This window comes from Vulpes lagopus, chromosome 6 (genome assembly GCF_018345385.1).
Source record: "Vulpes lagopus strain Blue_001 chromosome 6, ASM1834538v1, whole genome shotgun sequence".
NCBI classification, from domain to species: domain Eukaryota; kingdom Metazoa; phylum Chordata; class Mammalia; order Carnivora; family Canidae; genus Vulpes; species Vulpes lagopus.
In genome coordinates, this window is record NC_054829.1 from 85,050,618 (window position 1) to 85,077,547 (window position 26,930).

The 26,930-nt window shown below is 37.0% G+C and overlaps 1 protein-coding gene across 4 annotated transcripts in view; it reads left to right on the forward strand.

The window, feature by feature from the left end:
• The window catches only part of ARHGAP24 (Rho GTPase activating protein 24), a 504,876-nt gene that overhangs the window by 300,880 nt on the left and 177,066 nt on the right, over positions 1–26,930 (forward strand). The window contains exon 1 of one of the 4 annotated variants that reach the window (XM_041758965.1): positions 20,285–20,470. The exons of the other annotated variants lie outside the window; for them this stretch is intronic. The gene's annotated coding sequence lies outside the window, so the exon portion shown is untranslated. Of the gene's footprint in view, positions 1–20,284; positions 20,471–26,930 lie in introns of those variants that run through there. 4 annotated transcript variants of the gene reach the window in all.

Genomic DNA, 26,930 nt, shown 5'->3' on the forward strand with positions numbered 1-26,930 from the left:
TTATGAAAATCTAAGTTCTGAAAAGTTCTTAATTCCACTGACTGATTTGAGAATTTTCCAAAGTATGGCCTGCTTAAGTTTTCACTGGTCTTCTGGGACATCTATGGGATCTCTTGGCCAAACCTTGACAACTGCTTGTGGATGGCCCAGTTTCCTATTACCCAGTGTGCAGACAGAGAGGGGATGGTATGCAGAAATTGACTTGTATACATGGGTGAGGCAAGAGATTGTTACTCCATGCAAATACAAATGCAGGCTCTGAACAAAAATCTTTTCTGGGAGGGCAGGCATGGCATCCCACAGGCATAACAACATTGAGGTGTAATTTCGGGAAGCAGTCATATCAGGGGTACTATCAGGTGGCAAATGAGATCCAGCCAGCCAGAGAGATGTCAGACAATCAAAGAAGGTCAAACACGCTTTTGTCCCCAGGGAAATCAGTCAGCAGGTTGGTGGCAGTTCAGGGATAGAACCCTTTTTAAGAGTGAAATGGAAAACAAAATGCAGGCTTATTGCACAACTGGGTATTAGACACTAGATCGGAACTTAGACACCAAAGAAGCAAAAACTCAGGTTATAGTAGAAGAACCCAAAATCTAATCCTAGAAAGTGTGGGCAGGGCTAAGCTAGTATTGAGAGTCAAATAGCAGTAGAGGGAAGCAAATTACAAATATTAGCAATAAGAGAAGGCCTATTCTGGACCTATTCTGATATCCATGGTGGACTACCAAAAGGTCTTAGGGATGGGGAAGTTAGTGCCAGCCATTTTAATTCATTTCCTATAGAGACTGTCAACTGGGAATTAGGATTATGTTTGCCCTTCCTTGAGATGCAATGTGGAGGATTCTTTAAAATCACCTTGAGAAGTCCTATTAAGCCATCAGTTGTGATATTTTCTCTTCTAAAGACCACTAGGTTTGCACATCTCCTTGCTTAAAGATCTAAGTTAGGATATTTCATTGTCTTCCCATGTTCTGATTTTAAGTATTCTTTTTTTCTGGTTTTCCCTCAATAAATCTGAGGAATTTAGATGTTTTTAGCAGTTACAAAATCACTTGAAGAAGTTAAAATGCAGACTTCTGGGCCAGTGTTTAGAGTGTCTGATTCAGTGAACCTGTTATGGGGCCCTGGAATATGTTTTTTTTTTTTTTTAGATTTTATTTATCCATTCATGAGGGACACAGTGAGAGAGAGGCAGAGACACAGGCAGAGGGAGAAGCAGGCCCCACGCAGGGAGCCCGACGTGGGACTCGATCCTGGGACTCGATCCCGGGACTCCAGGATCATGCCCCGGGCTGAAGGCAGGCGCCAAACTGCTGAGCCACCCAGAGATCCCCTGGAATATGTATTTTAACAAAAATTCCAGGTGATTATGATGCAAGTTATCTATGAGCCACATTTTGAGAAATCCTACTTTAAGTTATCTAAATGTCTCAGGAAATCTAACAGTTCATTGGCCTTTAGCTCTCCATGTAGCAGTACAAATTATTCCTAGTCACACCACATACCTTGATTTCACATTATGAAAATGGTCCTTATAATAATATCCTGGGCCAAAACATTGAAAGTTTTAGAGTATAACGCCAAATTCAAGATAGATTGTGTTTTGACTGTCTTTAATTTTATTGAATCTACACTTTAAAGGACAATTTATTTTTATTGAAATTTAGATCTATTCTGTGATACGAAAATTGCTCCAATTTATACCTGAAATGTGATTGTATCTCTTTACTCTTCCCAGAGTGAATTATTTCTCTTTCTAGTGTATTAGAGAACCATTCTTTTGACTGCAAGCATACAGACAGCTGCAGACTCTTGGTAGAAATTAAAAAGTATTTGGGATATTTACAGTGTCTCTTTTAGTATTGGAGGTTGGGCAACAAATAGTCATCACATATGGGAAAGATTTACATTGCCTGAGTGGGATCAAGTTTGATGTAGCATAAATGGTATTTCCCCAGATTTTCCATGGCCACAGTATATGCTCTTGTCTCTATGGAGAAATATGCTGGGCTAGGGAATAATGAATAAGCATTCTTCCAGGCACTGTAGTCAGAGCCTTTGCTTTTCAGCCAAGTTTAGTATGACTTTTTCACATATGATTTTGCTCTTCATGAACTAGATTGGAAAAAATGAAAACCTGTTCTAAAAATAAATATATCAAGCATTTAACTACTAATCAGTAAACACTTGTCATTGCTAAGGTCTGTAAGAACCAAATAGCAAGCCTAGTGCTGCATATTAAGTCTAAGTTCTGTTGTGTGCTTAACTTTTTAACCCAACAAAGAAATAAGGAGTCACAGAAATGAAGGAACTCTATGAAATAGTGAATAAAGCAAATTGTCTTTTTTTAAAAAAAAGCAAACAGAATTAGAATTAAACTAAATGTCCATATTTTGGGAATCTGTGCAGTCTTCTTAAAATTTTTTGATAATGGCCTTTTTTTTTAGCTTTATAAATTCTGCCTCTGTAACACACATGTCGAGTATTAAGGCATATTTGATGGTAAAGATAGAAGACGAAAATATAAAATATTGCTCTCTACCAGAAGTGGTTAGGATTTGAGAGGTGACCCCAGAAAAGAAATTACATGTGTTAAAATCCTGAGTCATGAATTATGTTTAGCAAATATTTTCAGCTGTCTACTTTCTAGTTACTTAATGGAATTATATTATTCCCCTCTTCTGAAGTTAGTCATAGCCATATAACTTACTTTGACCAGTGAAAAATGAACAAAAGTGATGTTTCCCTTTTCTAGGTAGAAGTTATAGGTGCCACTGTCCAGATCATCACATGCCCTTCCTACTGCTCTGGGATGGTGGAAGCACATTATTAGGTCCTTGGACAAGCTGGGGCCCCTGCTGACCCAGAGTGGACAACAGTATGAGTCAGAAAAAAAAAATGTGTTATGGAATTGGTTATCAGTGCAGCAACATTTAGTCTATCCTGACACATATAGACACAGACGCAAGAAACACCCCAAGTGTTTTGAAGTATATGGGGATTTACCGAGATGGAGGTTGTCAATAATATATGATTGTGCATTATATAATTTAAGGGAACTCTAGAGTGATCATGATGGAAAAAACTGTGTTTGCTCAATTGTAGAGTCAGGTCTGAAGACTAAGGAAATAAAAATATATTTAAAATTATGTTCATGATTATATATAACAGCAACATACAACAAAACTGGCAATGATGACACCTGAACATTGAAAATGGGAGTGAATGGTATATTCTGCTTTTCCTTTTAATAGTTCAAACTTTTTAAATCAAATGATCCTGGAACAATTTTTATTTAAAAATAGAAATATGAGAAAATTAAATACCATACTCCAATAAAAATCTAAATTTTTAGCAATTTTTTAGATAAAGCATAGTGATTAGTAAGAAGAGAATTCAGAATATACTGGTCCTGAAGATCCTCCTAAAATCAAGGACTTGGAAGAAAAATGGAGTATCATACATGACCTATATAAAAGCCAAGGCACAAATGGTCTACTTGTAGCATAGATTGCTTTAAAGATACATTGCCCAATAATTGTAATTAAAAAAAAAATCTAATGTAATATGAGTGTGTTAGAGTACATACCAATTCCTGATTCGTTACATTATTTTAAAATTCTCTTCTTTCAGTTGTCCCCCAAAACTTGTCTGAATCCTCTAAAAACCTTTTTTCCCCCTGAAATTCAGCCATGGTGCCTCCTTTTCCTTTTCCTTTTTTTAAAATCCTCTCTTCCTACTTCAAGCAGTTTCTCTTCTTCATTTTTCTCAGTTTTCTCTACCTGTTATCCAGATTCTATAAAACCAAAGGCAAGAATGGAGAAGATTCTAAATGTTCTTTGGAGTAAAAAAAAAAAAAAAAAAAAGACAAAATGCTCTGTAGCAATCAAAAAAGAGATACGGTGTGAAAAAATTATATATTTTCTTTTTTTTCCCTATGTTTGACACAGTTATGAGAGATGAGTTTTCAAGAAACTATTCTTTGCTTATCTGTGGGAGTATGCCATTGGTTACATTTTCTATATAGACAGGCCTCTTTTAAAAAATAAAAATTGTGGTTTTCCCCTTAAAAGAAGCTAGAACTAATTAAAGGATAAATCATATACTCTGGCCCAGCCCTCTGTGGAGTGCACAGCTTAATAGTATTTTGAGGGATATTATGACCATTTATGGATTATATTCCAAAATGCTATGCACCTAGGAGACATTTCTGGTATGTCTTCCCTCCCAACATCATCCCTGTTTATCTTTATTTTCTTAGGAAATATCTGATCTCAAAGAGCTACTGCATTTCTTGTGTCAGAAATCCAAGATCATCAAGTTGATTTATTATAGTACAGTATGACGTCCTGTCAGATCTCATTGTTATGCACCACTGAAGTACATCAACAAATTGCATCCATCAACTAATATTTGGATTTGTTTAATTCTGTCATTATTTAATTAGGCTAAAAAATGTCACAGTAGGCAGAGAACTCATTGTTTTTCTGTGTTAAAGAAATTCTTGTGGAAATAGAGGAATGTTTTTCCTAGCCCCATAAATTAGAGATGGTAAGATAAATAGAGTTGACAGATATAAAAGAAGCAGTTAGTTCCCAGTTATATAACACCGATAATTTTTAAAGAATGAAATTTTGTGTTAGTATGAGGTCTTAAATGTTGTAGCATACACATTCACTGCACTCTCTGCTTGCATGAACATGAAGTAGGACAGCATATATGCACTTTGTGTCTAGATAATAAGTTTGATGCAATTGTTTGACTATAAGTGTTTCTGAAATGTATACGTCAAGAAACTGCCAGCACTCATTCTAATGGCTGGTTTACCGTAAGTTTCTAGGATGAGGAATTCTTAAGGAAACCAAGTTGAGCATGTATTATATCCCTAGATCTTGAGAGTATTGCTTCTTAGAGATAGATGTATGCTTTGGTTTAGGAACATGGTTTTATTTATTATTATTTTTTACGGGGTGGGCAGACAAGGGGCAGAGGGAAAGGGAGAGAGAGAATCTTAAGCAGATTCCATTCTCCCAACATGGAGCCTGATGTGGGGCTCCATCTCACCACCTGAGGTCACGACCTGCGCTAAAATCAAGAGTCAGATGCTTAACCAACTGAGCCACCCAGATGGCCCAGGGACATGGTTTTTAAATGCTAGGGCTGTGAGGATCCCAAGCCTGCAAAACATTGCCCAGATAAATGAAAATGGGATTAGTAGAAGTTTGAAACCTTATTTCCTGCAAAATAAAAGATAAGGTAGGCCTTTCTCTTTTAGTTCTGTTTATGGTACCTGGCAAGCTCTTTTCTATCACATCTATTTTTAAACAAGTTTTGGCTTTTGAAGCTATGACCCTTAGTTTGTATATACTCTTTTTTATCTCAAATTAAATATGTGATAGAATGAGATTAGGCTATTTCCTGTCATAAAAATAGAATGCTCTTGTGAATACTTTGAAAAGAAGAAATGAACAGTCTCTGAGTGTGTTTTCTTCCTTATTAATCCACTGTCCACGCTGCACTAGGTATTGCCTAAAACACACCCTCAAGAAGCAGTGCCTTGCCTTCTTTATAAGACTATATAAGCCACTGTAAGCATGTCGAATACAGGGAAAGGAATAGTAACATGATAGGGGTATAAATAATAAGATTTTGAAGGACATTTATTGAGACTTCACCTGAGAAGAAAATGTGATTTAATTAGCAGCATGAGGTAACGAGTAAGAAGAGGTACCGTATTGCTCTTGCCATTTTCTTTAGGGAACAGCATTCCTCATGCTGAAGGGGAAGGCACGTCTAACAGTTTAATTAAATGATCTAAATGTGTATCAGAGAGAGGGAATAAAACCATACATTCTTCAAACTTTAGGGGGAAATCATTCTTTTTTCTTTATTTTCAACAGAAGTATCCATTTCCTGTTACTATTTCTGTTGTTTTTGGAGTTGTTGGAGTCTACTGAAGGTAGCTGTGTAAGTCTTTTGTAATGTGATATACATCTATCAGGAGGCTATCTGAATTCCATTGAAATAATAAAGTGGTAGAGTGAAAAAGAGATACCATATGCCGCTAAAGATTATTTTGCTGGTATTTTCAGTATTTTTTAATAGTATTAGTTAGGAAGCCAGTGGCATAATCAATAAAGTACAAAGGTAGAAAAAAATAATACCCAAGTGTAATTATGCTTTTAAAATGTTGGATCTTCAACCTCTTATTGAAGATTTTTTTTAGCTCAAACATTATCTTGACTATCATAAAAAATATTATTTAATGTGATCTTTTAAGTGATTAACACTGAGCTAATTACTATGTATGATCCTCTGTTTCATCTCACCAGTGGCTTAGTGAAATGTTGTTCTGCAACTGATAAAGTCTCCCCTCATGCACCAGTGGGGTTAGCCCCCTCAGAGAGCATCCTGAGAGATCTAAGGACCAGGGGAGAGGAATATCACATTACATACTTAGCCAGATCTTTTTTCATGGGTAGTACACAACATCCACTTGCAAGGAAGCCCTACCAAGTAAGCAGTAGGGTGTCCTCTCATTATCATGTTTCTCCATTCTGCTTTACAATTTTCCACACTTCAACATTTTTGAAATTGGTGTCTGTCTCTGAATTTAAGTATGCATTGACATAGAATTTCATACAAAGAAGCATGAAAATATGGAAATAACCTAATGAGCTTTTCTTCATCATTCTCTATCATGGCTCAATTTCCTCTTCCCTTCCTCTTTCTCCCACTGAAAGGCAGAACAACTTATTAAGAGACCATGGGTTGTGGATTCCAACAAATTAGGGCTTGAGCTAGAGTCATAAATGTGGATTCTTCTGATATTCACTTTTTTTCTCTATTGTAAAGTCATGTCATTGTTAAAAGGCTGTTTTGGAGTCTAATGAAATCCCTGGGTGGCGCAGCGGTTTAGCGCCTGCCTTTGGCCCAGGGCGTGATCCTGGAGACCCGGGATCGAATCCCACATCGGGCTCCCGGTGCATGGAGCCTGCTTCTCCCTCTGCCTGTGTCTCTGCCTCTCTCTCTGTCTCTCTGTGACTATCATAAATAAATAAGAATTTAAAAAAAAAAAAGTCACCTCTAGTAGTTCCTAGTAGAAAGAATAAGTCTAGTAAATGATGGCTGGGTCTCTTTTCCATTGTGCCCATCAGGCTCCAATTCTATTGGAACTTCTCATTTTATTTTTCTATCTCCCTCATATAATTTGTTAGATTAAGTGGACTTTGATGAAAAAAAAACAGACAATGCAATAACAGAAGCAGAAACGAAAAGATTCTTCTTGCATGTATCATGATGAGTCTAAGTTAACATGTTTTCAATTGAATAGAAATCTGTTTCCAATTCTTTAGTTTCTGACTAATAAAGGCCATATTTTAAGTACCCAAGATTTTATTTTAATTATCAATTTAACCTTTCATTAAAAACATCAAAAAGTTGAGATAAGAAAAATAGATTGTTTCAAAATATCTATAAAACTCAGAGATATTAATGGCATAACACAAGTCATTTCTTAAAAATTGCCCATTAACCACAAAAGCCTCAAATCTGTGTCATATTCCAAACCCTGTTCTATCCCAAACTACAGTGGCCAGACCTCTAATCCAAATAATTTAAGGTCTTTTGGATCCATATCCATTTTTGAAGGAGATGACAGGTTATTAACTTTTGGCCATATAATTGTCCTTGTCCCTTTTATAGCAGTCATAGAAACACAAGTTAGGACTGAGACCCATAAAGTTTGGTGATTCCTCCCACCCACTTTTTGTTGGCAGCGGATGGTCTACTACTGAGCCACCCAGGTGCCCGCTTGATCTGATTTTAGTGACAAATTCTAACTAGCATATTTCTATTTGTTGTTGTCTTAATTTGATACTGGTAGATAGGCAACAATGATTAAATTTTCATATCCAAATCACTATGGTTTTCCCCATATTTCTGCATCCAGGATTTATATGCTATTTTCTCACACAGAGAATAATTTTTAGGGACTGTCCAGATTTTGTTACTTTCCACTTTTTTTTTTTTTTTGAGAGAGAGACAGAGAGAGATTGAGAATCTTAAGATCTTAAGCAGGTTCCATACCAGCGCAGATCCTGACATAGGGCTCGATCTCCCAACCTTGAGATCATGACCTGAGCTGAAATCAAGAATCGGATACTTAACCCACTGAGCTGCCCAGGCACCTCTATTTTTATATTTTTAATTTGACTACACAATTGGCATCTATTCCAAAAATAGGAGAGCTGTTTTCAATTAATATAGCGTGGTGGAAAAAGTTAGCTAAGAACCAACTTCTGTGCACACATGAGATAATAAAAACACAAAACCAAAACTAAAAATAACTTACAGTATTTCTTTGCTTAAGTACACTCAGTTTACTGTATCTATATCTTATATTAAATCTACTTTTACCATTCACGTATGTTCTTCTTGCATAGTCTCTGGATCAATTTAAGTGCACTACTTACTTAATGGTTACTTGGTTACCTTGATTCATCACCAGAGAGTAATTAGTATCAATTCCCTGAGAGAAGGGTTCTCTACTGCATGTTGCGAGATGAGTGGCATGAAACTGGTCCCTTACACTAAAGCCCTGAATGAAAGCACGTGGGTGGCTCAGTCAGTAAGCATCTGCCTTCAGCCCAAGTCATGATCCCAGGGTCCTGAGATTGAGTCCCATGGTGGGCTCCCTGCTCAGTGGGGAGTCTGCTTCTCCCTCTCTCTCTGCCCCTCAGCCTTGCTCATTCTCTCTCTCTCAAATAAATAGATAAAGTCTTTCAAAAATAAAGCTTCAAAGTTGTGAAGCTTATTCATAGGGTTTTAAAAAATAATTTAAAGCATATTTCAGGGAATCCCTGGGTGGTGCAGCAGTTTGGCGCCTGCCTTTGGCTCAGGGTGCGATCCTGGAGACCCGGGATCAAATCCCACGTCGGGCTCCCGGTGCATGGAGCCTGCTTTTCCCTCTGCCTATGTCTCTGCCTCTCTCTCTCTCTCTCTCTCTGTGTGACTATCATAAATTTAAAAAAAAGAAAATTGCTTTAAAAAAATAAAGCATATTTCAAAGTTCAAAAAACTGTTATAATATCATTCTTGTGTAGCTGAGAAAATGTTTCCTAGATTTGAGTCAGTATTAATGAAGTGTCAATACTGTCTAAGAAAAATAGGGCTTTCTAAGATCAGTTAGTCTTTATTAACCTTCTTATTAATTTTATGGATCTTATTTGTATCAGAATTCTTCCAGTGCCAGTTATAAAAACCCAGATATAGCCAACATCAGCAGACAGTGGAATTTATTACATCACAAAAGAGACAGGTCCGAGGGTAGCTCAGCCTTCAGGCATATCAATCTGGGTCTAAACAGTAGATAGAAACTGTATAATAATTTGAATAGAGATAGTTTAATATAAAGAATTATTAATTATCACAAGGGATTAGAGTATCAAGGATTGGCTAGGAAGAAGTAAACAGGTCTCAAGAATATAGGCATAGCAGATATAAGAAGTAGCTATGACTTCTAGGGGTGCGATTGAGTTCCCACAGAAAAGTCCACCCCCAAATGGAGAACTAGACCTTGTTGTTTCCAACAAGGCATGGCCTTAGGTCACTGGATGGCTGAGCCATCTGTGGTATTATGCTGGCAGAGCTTTCTGGAAATTCTCGCCATGGAACTTGCCTGAAATGCGCCCTCTAGGATGTGAGAACATTCATGGAGAGGTGACTCACTCACTGGAGGCACTGAATATTTGAGCCAGTGTGCACTGCACATGCTTGTTGCTGAGAAGCTGCAGGTACTGCAACCTGTGGAGCCAACACACAGGAACCAGGAAGGCAAGCCCATTTACTTTTTCTTTTTTTTTTTTTTTTAAGATTTTATTTATTTATTCATGGGAGATACAGAAAGAGAGAGAGAGAGGCAGAGACACAGCAGAGGGAGAAGCAGGCTCCATGCAGGGAGGCCGATGTGGGACTCGATTCCTGAACTCCAGGATCGCACCCTGGGCCTAAGGCAGGTGCTCAACCGCTGAGCCACCCAGCAGTCCCCAAGCCCATTTTCTTCTGCAGTGTTTCTCTGGTGCCCTCTACTGATAGAGTTTAACATGATGCTGGCTGGCATAGAAAAAAAGATTAATTTAGAACAAATATGGCAAGATCCAAAGATTCAAATGATATCAGCAAGATTTGCTTTTCCCCTATTTCTCAGTATTGCTTTTCTCTCAGTTGGCTTCATTCTAAACTAACTGCTTCCATGTTGTGGTACAATTATTTCAGCAGCAAAAGCTTTTCTTCTTGGTATTGTAACAAATATCCCATTATTGAATTTTGTTACTCAGATTCTGATTAGGCTGAGTTTTTGCCATATGCCATACCAAGATCAATGTGTCTGAGGATGTGATTTTTTTCAACTTTATCTGGCATTATGCTTCCCTACTTACCCTCATCTGAGTGTAGTACTGGTCTAAGGTATATGGTGCTGGACAGACCAAAACAGCTCTGAGTAAATAGGGGTATTATAACTGGAAAGTAAAACTGCAAAATTTATTGCATGCCTTAAAACATGCGCCTTATGTCCTCTTGAGCTTCTTAATTTTTTAAAAAAAAATCATTTTTACAAGGGTCTAGAGTTTGAAATTTAGACTGAGTTTGGTCAGATCCCCTGAGTTTACTACTAAAGAAAAAAACAATGCAAATGTTAAATTTTGAACTCAGGATTTCTGTTAAAACAGAATCAAAAAGCTGTAAAATATAAATTTTTTTTAAAAAGATGAGAGGCCATATTTACCTAAGTAAATATTCTTTTAGCAATAGCAGTATCTATATGCCATCTGATACAACTCAACAATATAAAGGAGTGAACTACTGATACATAGTATACAAAAAATGGGGTAGACCCTAAAGGCACTGTGGTAAGTGAAAAAAGCAATCTCAGAAGGTTACCCACAGCACGATTCCATTTTATATAACACTTTTGAAATGACAAAATTATAGTGATGGAGAACTGACGGGTAGTTGCCTGGAGTTGAGGTTGCAGAGGGAGTGTGACAATAAAAGGATAGCATGAAGGAGTTTCTTTGGAGTTATGGAACAGTCTGTATCCAGATTAATAGTGGTTCCACAAATCAATACCTATTATAAAATTTCATGGAACTGTATACACCACTTCCCACCAAAAAGAGTGCATGTAAAAATGGACAAAATGCCACTAAGGTCTACAGTTTAGTTCATAATATTGTACAAATCTTAGTTTTCTGATTTTGATCATTGTACTATGGTTTTCAAAGATGTTCTCTTTAGGGGAAGCTGGTTTGCAACCTCTATGCAAAAGTAAAGTTATTTCAGAATAATAGTTAAAGGGCACCTGGTGGCTCAGTCAGTAAAGTGACCTACTCTTGGTTTTCAGGTCATGATTTCAGGGTCATGAGATCCAGCCCTACACTCAGTGGGGCTCCACACTTAGTGGGGAGTCTGTTTGAGTTTCTCTCTCTCTCTCCCTCTCCCTCTGTCCTTACCCTCCTCCATGTTCTCTCTCTCTCTCAAGGAAATAAATAAATCACTTAAAAAATAATAGTTAAAAATAGTAGTAAGTTGAGGCTGGAATTCTGTTACTGAATCAGGAAATTGAAAGTATAAGTTCCTGGATGCCTGGGTGGCTCAGTGGTTAAGTATCTGCCTTTGGCTCAGGTCATGATCCCAGGGTCATCAGGCTCTGTGCTTGGAGCCTGCTTCTCCCTCTGCCTGTGTCTCTGCCTCTCTCTATGTGTCTCTCATGAATAAATAAATTAAATCTTTAAAAACAAAAAGAAAGTAAGTTCCCTTTTAATTTCTGATTTCTTCACTGTGAAGAGAATTAATAATTAGTTTGGATATTTAAGAAATAAAAAAAAAACTGGGCTTAAACTACTTATTCTAAAGACCAAAGATATTTTAGTAAAATCAGGCAAACCAAACCAAGCAAAACAACAAAAACAACTTCAAAAACTACATACAAATAAGGAAAAGGAGACTTGGAAGGAACCAGGTGGTACTAGATTAGTACTGTAGTGGTGACAGACCACTGAGCTCCAATCAGCAATTTGCTCCTCTACAGCAGTAGCATTGCTCAGGTATGCACGGTAAATAGGCCTTAAATGGTAAAATAGTAATATCTCGAACCATTATAGGACAAAGATAGGGATCAGAAGGAAGAGGAGGAAGAGAAGAAGAAAAAAGCTCAAACAGAAACTATTTTGAATGATGCAACAACTATGAGAATATACATTTTATTTCATGAAGCATCATCAAAAGGCTAGAGCAATTACTGCTTCATAGCAACAAAAACAGGTTATATTGAAACAATGCTTATAACCACATGGTCTTCTCAATTCCTTTCAGTGTCAGGAATTACAAGACTTTAATGCTTGTAATTTTATGCAAGAAAATGATACCACAGATAGATTGTTTCTTACACATTCACAAGATGAAAATTTCTAGTTCACTTAGTATTTTCAGTTGAAATTTTTTAGGAAGAGAAAAAAGGCAATTCACATTAAGAAATTATTTAAATGAAGTATACTTTTGTTGTTGTTGTTCAAATGTATTTGTGCTAAATAACACAAACTGCTAAACAACATTCAGCTTGAAGATGAACGCAGGAATCATGGATGACCTGTGGGGGGTTACGTCTCAGTCACTGATGATTAGTCATTTTAAACTATCTACAGTTTTATAGGTTTATAGGTTTTGGGGATTTTTTTGTTTCCTTTTTTTGTTCAAGGACAGCAATTTTAAAATCCATAAAAAATAATTAATTGGGTGATAAATTTGCTAAACCTATATTCTACTCTTGAGTCCTATCTTCCTTATTCCTTATATTCCTATTATAATGCCTTCCTGATTAGTAAGATTCCTTTGGTAATTATATTTCGAACTTGGTGTGATTTTATATTAAGTAAAAGCGTGACAAAAGGTTTAAAGTATAGCTATAATTAATTAAATATTATCTAAAATTTTTGATATAATTAAAGTATAATGTAAGTCTTCCTTTCCACATAGCAGATGAATTGCTCTGCTATGGAGATTTTGTTTCCAAGTAAAAATTGAAATACATTTACAGCGTCTTCCTTGGAACATGTAAAAGATTGTTGTATCTTATGAGATCTTCTAAATAGAATAAGAATAACCAAAGAGTATCTTTGGGCTATTATATTTCTCTGTGCTATAAAAATTTTTGAAAATTATATAACTGTTCTCTGTAGACCAAACCATGTGCTTGTATACACAACAGCTAGAAAGGAGTCATCTATATCAAAGAGGCATTATTTGCATTGACAATACATTAGCCAGATTCTGTGAACCCATTATTAGTGTGCCCATGTATTATTGGTATATTCACATTATCCAAGCTGAAGAGAATGGAGAAGACCAGAACTCCAATACCATTTTTATATGAGCTGAATTACTTTCATCAGTGAAATCATTATCTTTTCTCTATGAAAATAAGAAAAGCCAAACGATGTTTGGAAGGTGAGTTGGTGATCCTGGAATATGAAGGATGGACATTTAACATAATAAGTGTGTCACAATTAGACTAAGCCAAATTCAGAATAGGGGTGAACTTGGTGGTAGATTAAAATAAATGAAATCCATTAACTAGGCCCCTTTCATGGACAATGTTTGGATGATAATCGATAGCATTGACTTCTTGGTTTCCAAAGGTTTGCACTAGTTGCTGCATATACCTAACTGAATTACTTAGCCTCTAAGAACTGCATAATGCCTTCTCTTAAGGATTGTTGCAAAGACTAATTAATTTAGCATTTATAGGTACTGCCTATGTAAATGGGTCTCAGAGAAGATAGTTCCCTCCACATCCACTGCTTGTATCAGTTTTAAAGCTAGAAAGGGTTTTGAGTTGGGGAACCTGGGTGGCTCAGTGGTTGAGCATCTGCCTTTGGCTCAGGTCTTGATCCTGGGGTCCTGGGATTGAGTCCCATATCAGGCTCCCTGGGGGGAGCCTGCTTCTCCCTCTGCTTATATCTCTGCCTCTCTCTCTATGTCTTTCATGAATAAATAAAATCTTTTAAAAAATAGTTTTGAGTTAAGAAATGATGTTTCAGATACTCCTCTCCAACAACAGAAAAGAGTTTAACTTAATAGTTCAACAGGTGCATGTCTAGAGAAATAGTCAAACTTAATGATTATTGACATGCATGAATGCTGAATAAAGAATAACAATGCTCTAGTATTAAAGGGAAGGAGTCAAGACAAATAGATTTAAAGTAGTTAATGTATGGTTTAAAAAGTAATTTTTAAAAAGATTTATTTATTTATTTGGGGGGCACCTGGGTGGTGCACTTGGTTGGATAGCCTACTCTTGATTTTGACTCAGGTCATGAACTGGGGATCCTGGGACTGAACACTTTGTTGGAGCTCTGCACTTGGTGGTGAGTCAGCCTGAGGATTGTCTTTTTCCCTCTCCCTCTGCACCCCTAAATAAATAAATAAATCTTAAAAAAAAAAGAATTTAGGATTTATTTATTTGAGAGAGTGTGCTTACAAATGGCACATGAGTGGGAGTTGGGGGGTAGGGGAGAAAGTTGAGGTGGGGGAGCAGAAGAAGAGGGAGAGAGGGAGAGACTGTCTAAAGCAGACTCTGTGCTGAGCCTGAGCTAGTTGGGGCTTGATCTCATGATTCTGAGATCATGATCTGAGCCAAACCCAAGAGTTAGGTGCTTAAATGACTGTGGGACCCTCATGCCCCTGAAAAGTAACTTTGATTGCAAATCAATATTTGTAAATGCCTATTTTCAATAGGCAGTGTATTGAAATGCAAAGGATCAGGGAATTCTAAGACTGACTTGCTGTGGAATTCCGGACTCTTTAGCAAAGCTCATGGGAGTTATTTAATACTCGTTAATTTCTGTTTCCTCATTGACAAAGCAATAATTATTTAGAAATACTTGATGAAGGCAAAAACAAATGATATATTAAAGTGTAGTTGTGTGACACAGAGTAGAAACATGTAGTCCTCAGCACTGTGCTTTGTATTCATGTAAACTTCAGAATACCAAAATGATACATCTGGGTCTGCTTCCGTGCTTGGTTGAGGCTTATATGAGTACATGGATAGTTAAACAGTTACCCCTTCTACAGGTTGAGCTTTCTGTGACTAGAGATTTCTAAATACCAGAAAATACTAGAGTTATAGAAAAGTGTGTGTAACTGCTAGTAACATTTCCTTAACTGTTTGCTGACTATGATGGGTCCTTGGCAGGGTCTCCTCCCCATTGTTGAGGTGAAACAGGAAGGCCAGGAGACATTTTCACCAGACTGCCAAGGAACTAGGATAACACTGATACCTACACCTTAGAATATTTTTTATGTCTTTGATGTGATGCTCATTTTGCTCTTGTAGTCTTCCACTTCTTCCTCCCCTCTTCCTCTTCCTCCTTTTTCTCCCACTCCTCCTCCTCCTCCTCCTCCTCCCCCTCCTCCTCGTCTTCGTTCTCCTCCTTCTCTTTGTGTTTGCATATTTCCCTTATGTTTCATGAGTTTGAAGCCTAATTTGCCTCCAAACCTTTTAAAATGTTGAGACTTTCTTGTGTTTCCAAAATTTATAGTCACAATATCCCTTCTGTCATTTACTTGGATTGGTTATTTAAACGGTAGTTCACACCTCTTTTCTGTGTGATTTACTATGCACCCTACCATAGGGCAGGGAGTTATATAAAAGGACTTTTAAAGGTGTGTGCCATGGCTCTTTGCTTATCTTTATTAGAGTGAGAGGCTCTTCATGGTTTTGAAACATTCTCATTTACAATGAATATAAGCACACTGTTTCCAATCCCAGCAAGAAGCTATTTTTATAAGTAGACAAATTCTTTAAATAGGATTTTATGGAATAGGACTATACATATGCTGTTAGATTTAGGAAAATCTTTAAAGTTTTGTAGAGCTTGTTATGATTAACTTTATAATAAAAAGGCTTGGTATGGAAGCAAGTGGAAGTCTGGTTGTTTGGCCTCAACAATTTGGGTGAGTAATTTAGTGTTTCTCCCATCTTTATGGCAGGTATTATACAATGTTCTTTACTTCTGTCAATAGTTGCAATAAATATATACTCAAATATAATATCCCATGCAGAATTTAGGTATAAAATTTTGTGTAAAATAAGATTTTTATGAATAAATAAAAAACACATTATGATTTAACTGAAGGGAGATTGTCTTATCTCTTAAGAGAGCTCAGAGAGCTACCAACAGTGCCTAAGTGAATTTAGCTTATTTAAAACACTAAAACACACATACACACAGACACAGACACATAGACACATTTGGAGTAGGCAGCTCAGAAATACAAACAAATTACTAGGCTGGAGAAAGATGTTTCACTATTATATATCATATCACAAATCAATGGATTTCTGAAAAAGCTAAATTAATTAATTTTTTTACAAAAATATGGGACATCTGTGCAGAGCTTTCTATTTTTTCAAATCCTATTATTTTATTCTAGTAAAAGCTGTCTGTTCTAGGTTTTTCTCCTGCAGGCCTTAGTGATAGACAGTGGTCTGAAATAGCCAAAGGACAGACAATATTCAAAATTCCTCCTCTACGAATTTTAGTTCAAAGATCCATAGAGCTTTGGAGGCTGAACAAGGAAGGTATCTGCCATAGCTTCGGTTGTTCTTTTGTGTTAATGGCTTCTCAACATTTCTCTTTCCTTTTATCTTTGGTTTTACTAGGCTGCCATCTTAGTTGAGGATATATGCTGACAAAATAAGAATAAAGATATACGATAAAAGTTTATTTGAGTTGCAGGGTTATAGCAAGCACGAATGCAAGCTAATTAGGGAGCCTGTGGTGAGACGAATAGGGAGAGTCTCATAAAAATATATCATCCTGATACTTTTGCATTTAAAACTGTCTGCTGGAATGCCTTCATTCCTTGAAAAATGGGTGGATTGGACCAAGGATCTTGCTGTGGTTCTTCCCCTTCCCACCACCATCCCTTCTTCTCCTGGCCTCTCTTTTAAAATCAGTAAAGGGAAAGGTCCTATTTAAGTCCTGCAAGAGTTCACTGTGGGTGAAATGGAATAGTCCTTCAGAGCTGTCAGGATGACTATCCAGCTGCTTTGACAAATTTGCCAACATCTGTTCTAGAGTCATTTTTGCTGCACAAATCTGCCATTAACAAACAGTAAGGACTTTAATTAACTGAGCATACCAAGGAGTGAAGCTCTGATAAAATGGCACCATCTGGAATAAAAAGATGCAAAATTTTCTTCTCAGCTCTGTTGATAAGGGATTATATTTAAATTTATCTTGATCACAAATGACTCCCCTGCTGTGTAAAGGTTAGTAGCAAAGACTTTATGATTCAAAATCCTTTCCTCAGGTGTGCCACAGCATTAAAATGTAAATTTCCTGAACTTCAGATTTTTCTTTTGGCCTTGTGTTAATGCTCCATTAGTGCTCATTAATTTTGCTTGCTCCACAAAGAGTCATGTTGATCAACTTTGAGCTTCAAAAAGAGGTCAGCCAGAACCTAGCAGCGTCCAAACACTTGAGGAATGTTCTTAGCAAACCTGTTTGGACATAGTATAAAGTATAAAGTCAGAATAGTCTCCCTAGAAAAATTCACTTGTACATAACTAGGGAATTTTGGATATGATTTCAGGGAGTGCTTCATAGACTCTCTGAAGGCCATTCATGGTGTATCCATGGATCCCAGATTAAATATCTCTTCCTCAGGCACACCCTTATTGTCTCTTAGGCAGCATCGCATCCACTTCATTCCAGCAGCTTACCTCATTTAACTGCTTCGTTTGTCCAGACTATAAGATTCCTCAGCAAACATAAACTTTGGATTTAAAAATTAAACACGTTCCAATTTGGTTTAGTCTAATGGTTCCCAACTGAATATATTTCACTGCTGACCAGAAGAAGTGATAAACTAAATGGGTTGCAAGTCACCTGTCTTGGCTTCCACGGATCTAAGGTGAGGAGTAGAGGGTAAAGCTTGAAGTAGATTCTCAGAGGTGTGTCCACGGGACTCTCTCATGTACTTCTTAGCAAAGAAACAGTGTTTTCTCCCAAAAAAGATAAGGTTCACTGCAGCTTATTTGTAGCAGGCTCATAAATGAAACCATTTCGTATTTGGCAACAGTGTTTGACAATCATGAATTATCTGGTCTAAAAATTATACATTGCGCTTCTAAGTACACTTGAGAGAAGGCTTTAGGGAATGGCCCTAACATGCTGGAAGCAAATAACATATTCAATTGTGTAACAATTGTTCTCTGTGGGAGTGACTTTTTCTTCCTAATTGGGACTAGGTTAGGGATTCAAGAGAAGGTTGCTACATTGTCCCTTGATATGTGATAAGACAAATACACAAATGGGAGTTTTAAAATAAAGATTTTTCACCAGATCTCTCATTTAACTATTATTATTTTCATAAATTCTTTTGGATAATCTCTAGTTTTAATTTTTCATGTGTAAAATGGAATACGATATAAGTCCAGAATTAGGTAATTAAGAGAAAGTAGTGACTGACTCAAAATAGGTAGCTTTCGCTGCATATGGCTTTTTCCCAATCCTAATCATCTTCACATCAATCTGGATAATGACTTGCATTTTTCAGTTGGTAAAGAAAACCATTTGTGATGCACTTTTTAACCTAACAGAAGACCTACATAGTATTGTTTTACAACAACTGTATTTACCTTTTTAACAAAATCAAAGGCACGTAGTGTCAGAAAGATATCTCCAACTAATACTAGTGTCTTCAAGTTGGAGATCCTTTTGTGTTTTGTAAAATTGTATAAATACGCGTAACAGTGTAATGTTAGCCTTCTTAACTGATTCAGTGCCAATCAGTTACATTGTTTCTCTAATTATCTTGAATTAAACTCTGAAATTCAAGTCACCAGGATGTGAAAGAAATAAAAATTCAGTCTCAGCCATTGTTGTTCTTCCTCATATCATCTTTCCCACCCTCTAAACTGGGGCTGTGTAAAAATTTCATAGATGGGACCCAGGTCTTTAACTCCTACTTGGCTGAAATGATCAATGCTCAAGCCACATAGGGCCCTGCTGGTGGATGGTTTTGTGACTTCTGTGCCAAGGTCAGTGAGGGCTTTGCACCTTTGTCCAGCCTTGAAACCCCAGAGGTCTGGGGACTGGCCCAGAGCTGTGTTGTGTCACCATTCCCCTCCAGGTTCTCTTCTCTCCCTGGGACACTTCAAGCCCCACTATTTCAGTAACTTTTCTGACCTTGAGGACAGCAACTTTGGTCTCTAATCCACTATGCATTGTTCTTTATCTCTCACCACTGCATACCCTTCCCCCAAACAATTTCACATCCTCCCCATCATGGCCCTTCATGACCACAAATTTGATCCATCTTTCTCTTTGGGAGCCAAAGAGTGTTTCCTTACTAACAAACTCACTTTAATACGTATATTTATTTACTTGTTGACAACTTTACATAGTTGTTTCAACTTGTAATATGAGAGACGAGGTGTTTCAGCATTCTGGTGTTTGTCTCCCTGTCCCAAAAATGTGCTGCTTATTTCAGTGTGATACTTCTGAAAACATTATGTAGCAGGCATCAATATAAAGCAAGATTCTCAATGTTAAAAAAGTCCTAGGGGTGATTGATGGGCATTTTCAGGCCTCACCATTCTAACTCCGTATTTTGTCAAGTCACTCTATACCTCTCTGATCACAGTTTTCTGAGCTTCCTTCCAACTGCTTTAACCATTCTGCTGCATTACCCTTTTTTGGTTCACTGTGAATCCTTCAGTCACTGGCTCCTTCTTTTCTCAGATACTCATTTAGTTGCTCAGGCAGACATTATAGTTCCAGCTTCTTTAGGTTAAAAAAAGGGAAAAAAAAAAGGTGAGCTGTTGGTTTCCAGAGTTTCTTGGCCTATCCAAGGGAGAGGTGGGTGGAAAGCTAGATTTCTAGGTATTCTAAGGTATTCCCTCCATCCCATCTCCCCTCTGCTGCTGTCTATAATGTTTTATTCCTAAATGTTGTCAGAGAGAAGGAAGATCAAGATCAATCATCCTGACAGTGGGAACTATGAATCTAGAATGAAAGGAAGTTGGCCCTGATGAGGCAGCTCTTTCTCAGTCTTGTTTTGAGATTCTGAATGATACTTTTCATTCTTGTTCTGCAATCTAAATGTCCATATGATAGTCATTATCTGCTTTAATTATGAAAGAAAAAGACCAAAAGGGGTAGCAATTAAGTAAAGGGGGGAGAGAGAGAGAGAGAGAGAGAGAGAGAGAGAGAAGGAAAAAGAAAAAAAAAAGAAAAAGCTTTCTTTGATGAGAGAAGTTAGGTGATTTGAAAGATTAATATGTAGACAGAAAACAAGCCATCTGTTACACGTGAGCTGGAAACTGTGCCTTCCTGGAAGTCATGGAAAGGGCTATTGCAGAATCATTCGTACTCCTACTTTCATCAGATTTAAGGTAAGTTGCTATCATAAGCCTTGGGTGGAAAATCATTAAAAAAAACTGTTACAGTTTTGGGGAAATACCAATGCTAGAATTAACAGGTCTAGGACAGAAGGACATTCTATTAATTTAGTGACAAACAGGAGCAAAGACAGATTTTTTAGTCTATTTCTGTGCCTGCTAAAAGAAAGTGGTTCACTTTCATGCTTTTGCATGTTGCTGTTCAGTTTTCCCAACAGCATTTGTTGAAGAGACTCTCTTTTCCCATCAGATATTCTTACCTACTTTGTCAAAGATTAAGTAACCATATAATTGTGAGTTCATTACTGGGTCTCCTATTCTGTTCTATTAGATCTGTATGTATATTTTTGTGCCAGCACCATACTGTTTTGATCCCCACAGCTTTGTAATCCAACAAGTCTGGAATAGTGATGTCTCCAGCTTTGCTTTTCTTTTTCAAGATTGCTTTGGCTATTGGGGGTCTTTTGTGGTCCATACATATTTTAGGATTGTTTGTTCTAGTTCTATGCAAAATGCTGTTCATATTTTGATATGGATTGCATTTCAATGTGTAGCTTATTTTGGGTAGTATGACATTTTAACAATATGTGTTCTTCCAGTCTATAAGCATTGAATGACTCTCCATTTCTCTGTATAATCTTGAATTTCTTTCGTAAGTGTTTTATAGTTTTCAGAGTACAGGTCTTTCATTTCTTTGTTTAGGTTTATTCCTAGGTATCTTGTTGTTTTTGGTGCAATTATCAATGGGACTATTTTCTTGATTTCTCTTTCTACTGTTTCATTATCAGTGTATAGAAATGTAGCATATTTCTTTACATTGATTTTGCATCCTGCAACTTTACTGAATTTATCAGTTCTAACAGTTCTTTGATGGAGGCTTTCGGGTTTTCTATATATAGTGTCATGTGATTTGCAAATAGTGAAAGTTTTACTTCTTCCTTGCTGATTTGGATGCATTTTATTTCTTTTTATTGTCTCATTGCTGTGGTTAGGATGTCCAGTACTATGTTGAATAAAAGTGGTAAGTGTGGACATCCTTGCCTTATTCCTGACCTAAGGGGGAAAGCTCTCAGTTGTTCTCATTTAGGAAGATATTCACTGTGGGTTTTCCATAGATAGCCTTTATCATGTTGAGGTATGTTACCTTTAAAACCTCTTTGTTAAAAAAAAATAAAATAAAATAAATAAAACCTCTTTGTTGAGAGTTTTTATCATGAGTGGATGTTATACTTTGTCATATGCTTTTTCTGCATCTATCATAATGGCCTTATAGTTCTAATCCTTTCTATCATTCTATTACATTGATTGATTTGTGAATATTGACTCACCCTTGCATCCTAGGTATAAATCCCACTTGATTGTGGTGAACGATTTTTTTTAATGTATTATTAGATTTTGTTTGCTAGTATTTTGCTGAGGATTTTTATCTATGTTCATCAGAGATATTGTCTTTAGTTTTCTTTCTTTTGCGGTGTCCTTATCTGGTTTTGCTACCAGAGTAATGCTGGCCTCATAAAATGAATTTGGAAGTTTTCCTTCCTCTTCTATTTTTTTGAAATATGAGAAGAATGGGTATTAATTCTTCTTTAAATGTTCGATAGAAAAATAAAATAAGAGAATTCCTGGGTGGCTCAGTGATTTAGCGCCTGCCTTCAGCCCAGGGTGTGATACTGGAGACCTGGGATCGAGTCCCACATCGGGCTCCCTCCGTAGAGCCTGCTTCTCCCTCTGCCTGTGTCTCTGCCTCTCTCAGTCTGTGTCTCTCATGAATGAATAAATAAAATCTTAAAAAAATAAAAATAAATAAAATACATGTTTGGTAGAATTAGCCTGCGAAGTTGTCAGGCCCTGGACTTTTGTTTGTTGGGAGTTTGATTATTGATTTAATTTTATTGTTGATAAATTATCTGTTCAAATGCTATTTCTTCGAGCTTCAGTTTTGGTAGTTTATATGTTTCTAGGAATTTATCCATTTCTTCTAGGTTGTCCAATTTGTTGCCATATAATTTTTCACACTATTTTCTTACAATTGTATATTGTCTTACAATTGTATTTCTGTGGCATTGGTTATTATTTCTCTTTTTCATTTTTGGTTTTGCTTATTTGGGTTCTCTCTTTCTCTTTCTCTTTCTCTTTCTCTTTCTCTCTCTCTCTCTCTCTCTCTCTCTCTCTCTCTCTCCCTCTCCTCTTTGGATGACTCTGGCTAGAGACTTATAAATTTTATTTACCTTTTCAAAGAACCAGCTCCTGGTTTCATTGATCTGTTTCTGTAGTTTCTGTATCTTTTATTTATGCTCTCATCTTTATTACTTCCTTCCTTCTTCTGTTTTTAGGTTTTGTTTATTATCTTTCTAGTTCCTTTAGGTGTCAGGTTAGGTTTTTTTTTTTTTTAAGATTTTATTTATTTATTCATGAGAGACACAGAGCATGAGGGAGAGAGGAAGAGACACAGGGCAGAGGGAGAAGCAGGCTCCATGCAGGGAGCCTGACGTGGGACTCAATCCCGGGTCTCCAGGATCACACGTTGGTCCAAAGGTGGCACTAAACCACCGAGCCACCTGGGCTGCCCTAGGTTGTCTATTTGAGATTTTTCTAGCTTCTTGAGGTAGGCCTGTATTGCTACAGGCTTCCCTCTTAGAACTGCTTTTGCTGTTTCCCAAAGATTTTGTGTTTTCATTTTCATTTGTTTCCATGCATTTTTAAATTTCTTCTTTGATAGCTTGGTTGACCCATTCATTGTTTAGTAGCATGTTTCTTAACCTCCATGTATTTGTGGTCTTTCTACATTTTTTTCTTGTCATTGACTGATAATCTCATAACATTTTTGTCCGAAAAGATGCATGGTATGACTTCAATCTTTTTCAATTTGTTGAAGCTTGTTTTGTGGCCTATGTATGATCTATTCTGGAGAATATTGCATGTGGCCTTGAAAAGAATTCTTCTGTTTAAGGATGGAATGTTCTGAATATATCTTAAATCCATCTGTTTCAGTGTGTCATTCAAAGCCATTGTTTCCTTTTGGTGTTCTATTTAGATGATCTGTCCATTGATGTAAGTGAGGCATTAAAGTCCCCTATGCTTATTATAATATCAATTATTCTCTTTATGTTTATTATTAACTGTCTTATGTATTTGGGTGCTCTCATATTGGGTGCATAAATATTTATAATTGCTATATCTTCTTGCTATATTTATAATTGTTATATCCTAACAAAGATTGTCCCCTTATTATATAGTACCTTTCTTTGACTCTTGTTAGTCTTTGTTTTAAAGTCTATTTTGTTCAATATTAGTACTGCCACTGCAGCTTTCTTTGACATCCATTTGCATGATAAATGGTTCTCCATCCCTTCACATTCAGTTCTCCTTTATGTCTGAAATGAGTCTCCCATAGTCAACATATAGATGAGACTTGTTTTTTACATCTGTTATCCTGTATCTTTTGATTGGAGCATTTAGATAATATACATTCAAAGTAATTTTTGATAAGTATGTATGTATTGCCATTTTGTTACTTGTTTTGTGGTTGTTTTTTGTGGTTGCTCCCACTCAGCACTTTGAATATATCCACTCCATTCTGACTTGGAAAACTTGCTGAAAAACCCACTGATAACCTTCGGAGCTATAATATAATATAATTGTCTTCTTTTGTTTTGGTGCCTTTAATATTTTTTTGTCACCATATTTTTCCATTTTAATTACAATATGTCTTGGTGTGGATCTGCTTTTCTTGTTTTTTAGGGAGTTCTCTGTGCCTCCTGGATCTGGATATCTGTTTCCTCCCCTAGATTAGGGAAGTTTTCAGCTTTTATTTCTCCACATAAATTCTCTACTTCTTTTTTGCTCTTCTTCTTCTTCTGGAACTCCAATAGTATGAATGGCCTATGTATGATCTATTCTGGAGAATATTGCATGTGGCCTTGAAAAGAATTCTACGTTTGATGGCATCACTGAATCTTCTAAGTCTATTTCCATTTTCTGTCATTATTTTTTCTCTCTTTTGGTCAGCTTGATTACTTCCCATTACTTTGTCTTCTAGAGCATTAATTCATTCCTCTACTTCCTCTATGCTGCTCTTCATGCCATCGAGTATGTTTCTCATTTTGTTTATTGAGCCCTTTATCTCTGCTATGTTATTCTTTATCTCCACGTTAATGGTCTTATTGATGTCCTCCACTCTTTACTCAAGTCCAGTGAGTATTCTTATGATCATTTTTTTCAATTCTCCATCAGGAATGTTGCTTATATCTCTTTCACTTAGATCTCTGGCTGTGGCCTTGTCCTGTTCCTTCATCTGGGACAAAATCCTCTGTCTTCTTATTTTGTCTAAGTCTCTGTGCCTCTTTCTCTGTATTAGAAAAGTCAGCTTCATCTCCTGTTCTTGAGGGTAATGCCTTTATGAAGAAGAGGTCCTATAGTACCCTGCAGTATAGTGTACCCTGTTTCCCGGGGCCTACCACTTCAAGGAGTATTTCCAATGTGTGTTGCATTTGCTCTACCGTGGTGTCCTGGCTGCCTTGTCCTTCAGGCCAGTCATCTAGAGAGGCTCTCTTTGCTTGTGGACAGTGTTTGGTCCCTGGCCTGAAAGTGATACATTTTAATTAGTTGTGTTCTGGTCTGCTTGTGACATGAGACCTGTCACTACTGCCACCAGAACCAAGGCTTAGCAAAATCCCCTCACCAGGAGATGCCATGTTGGCAGGGGTCAAGACCGGTCTTCTGGAAGGGGAGCCTGCTGCACTGGGACTGAGGCAAGCATGACTGGGAAGGGTAGTTCCACCAGAGTGTGGGGGGTGGGGTGGGTCTTGTATAAGCAGCTTGGGTAGCAAATATTGGCACCATGCTGGTTCCTGCAAGTGATCCTGTGCTTATGCTAAGGGATTGAGGATGGAAATGGCACCTGCTAGTACCTTTGTTTCCAGAGGTGTCCTTCCATGAACATGGCTTCTCTGGGACTGACTCTGAGATGAGCATCTAACTTCCCCACTGTGTGCTTCAGGCACTCTTCAGATAGCTGTTTCCATGCTGTATATCTGCAAGTTGTTTGTCTGCCTTTTCTTCAAGAGCAGCCCTAATGCCTATGGACTCTATGCTAGCCTTTCAAACTCCAGGCTTTAAGCCCCACCGACTGCAAGAACTCATAACATTTGGGCCTTCTTGCTTTCCAAGCCAGTTTCAATGAGGATTCCTTTTCCCCCTCTGCTCTCTGGTATGCTAGTCTGTCTCTCATCCTTCTTGGTTACTGTTGCTCCCACCGTACTGCAGTGGCCCAATCCATTTCTCATTCAAGCCTTATCTTCACAGTTCCTACCTTCTTCAATGTGGCATCTTCCTTACCTTTATCTGTAGAGTTTGTTCTGCCAGTGTTCAGGTCAATTTCTAGGATATTTAGGATGATTTGATAGTTCTAGTTGTATTCATGGGATGAGGGCCTAGGGCCCTCCTACTCTGTCACCATTTTCCTTCCTTCTCCCAATTATAAACATCATTGACATTTTTTGGATTTCTGTATTAGGTGTTGACAGGAGTTTAAATTCAAAAGCTAAGTGAGCCCTTCCATTTGAATAGAGGTGAGAATGATGATATCATATAAAATTAAGAAAAGAAACAATCACATCTAGCTAGTTATATTGAGATTCATATATCAAGGTGTTAATGACCTAGTCGGTAAATGCATTATTCATGTGATTCATTAAGTACTTCAGACAAGACAGAATTGCCTTATTTCATTTAAGGCTTAGTCGCTTTTAAAATGTGTCAGTGCAACTGAATATATTTATACATGTAGAAGTTTATTAACCATTCTTTGCTAAAGAAGCTCTTCCCCTTTTTGAAATATAGAATCTACTACAAGGACCTCTAATGATCAGTTCTAATAAAATCTTTTATTATTGCATTCAGTTTCTGGCTCACAGAACATCCTGGAGAGGCAGTCTTAAAAGATAAAGGAAGCTTTTAATAGAATGACAAAGATGGGAATTTTTAAGCCAGATGAGTGAAAAGTGGTATAAGTGGGTTAGTTCTGGGTGGAGGCAGAAGGAGAAGATGGCAAAGATAGACTGCAAAGACCTGGGAACATGTGTGTCTAGCTATGAGATTTCTCTTTCTCTCATTTTCCTGTATTCAACTCCTGACATTGAAATATCAACTCCAGTCCTCCAAAAATATTTTGAAAGCATATAGTCTTTAGAATTAAATCTTGATTCATCACCTGCTAGGTATGTAATTTTGGGCAAGCCATTTAAAATTTTGAGACTCAGTTTTCCTCATCTGTAACATGAGGATTACAAAATGAGATAAAATGAGTCTATTCCTCAGGGATGTTGGGAGGATAATAAAAATGTATGTAAAGTTGGAATATAACCAATGCTCAATAAATTGTAAGCATTATTACCGAAATTGTCTTTTTAAAAATTTCAGCTTTGCCTTTCATGTAAATGAATTACCAGCTTTG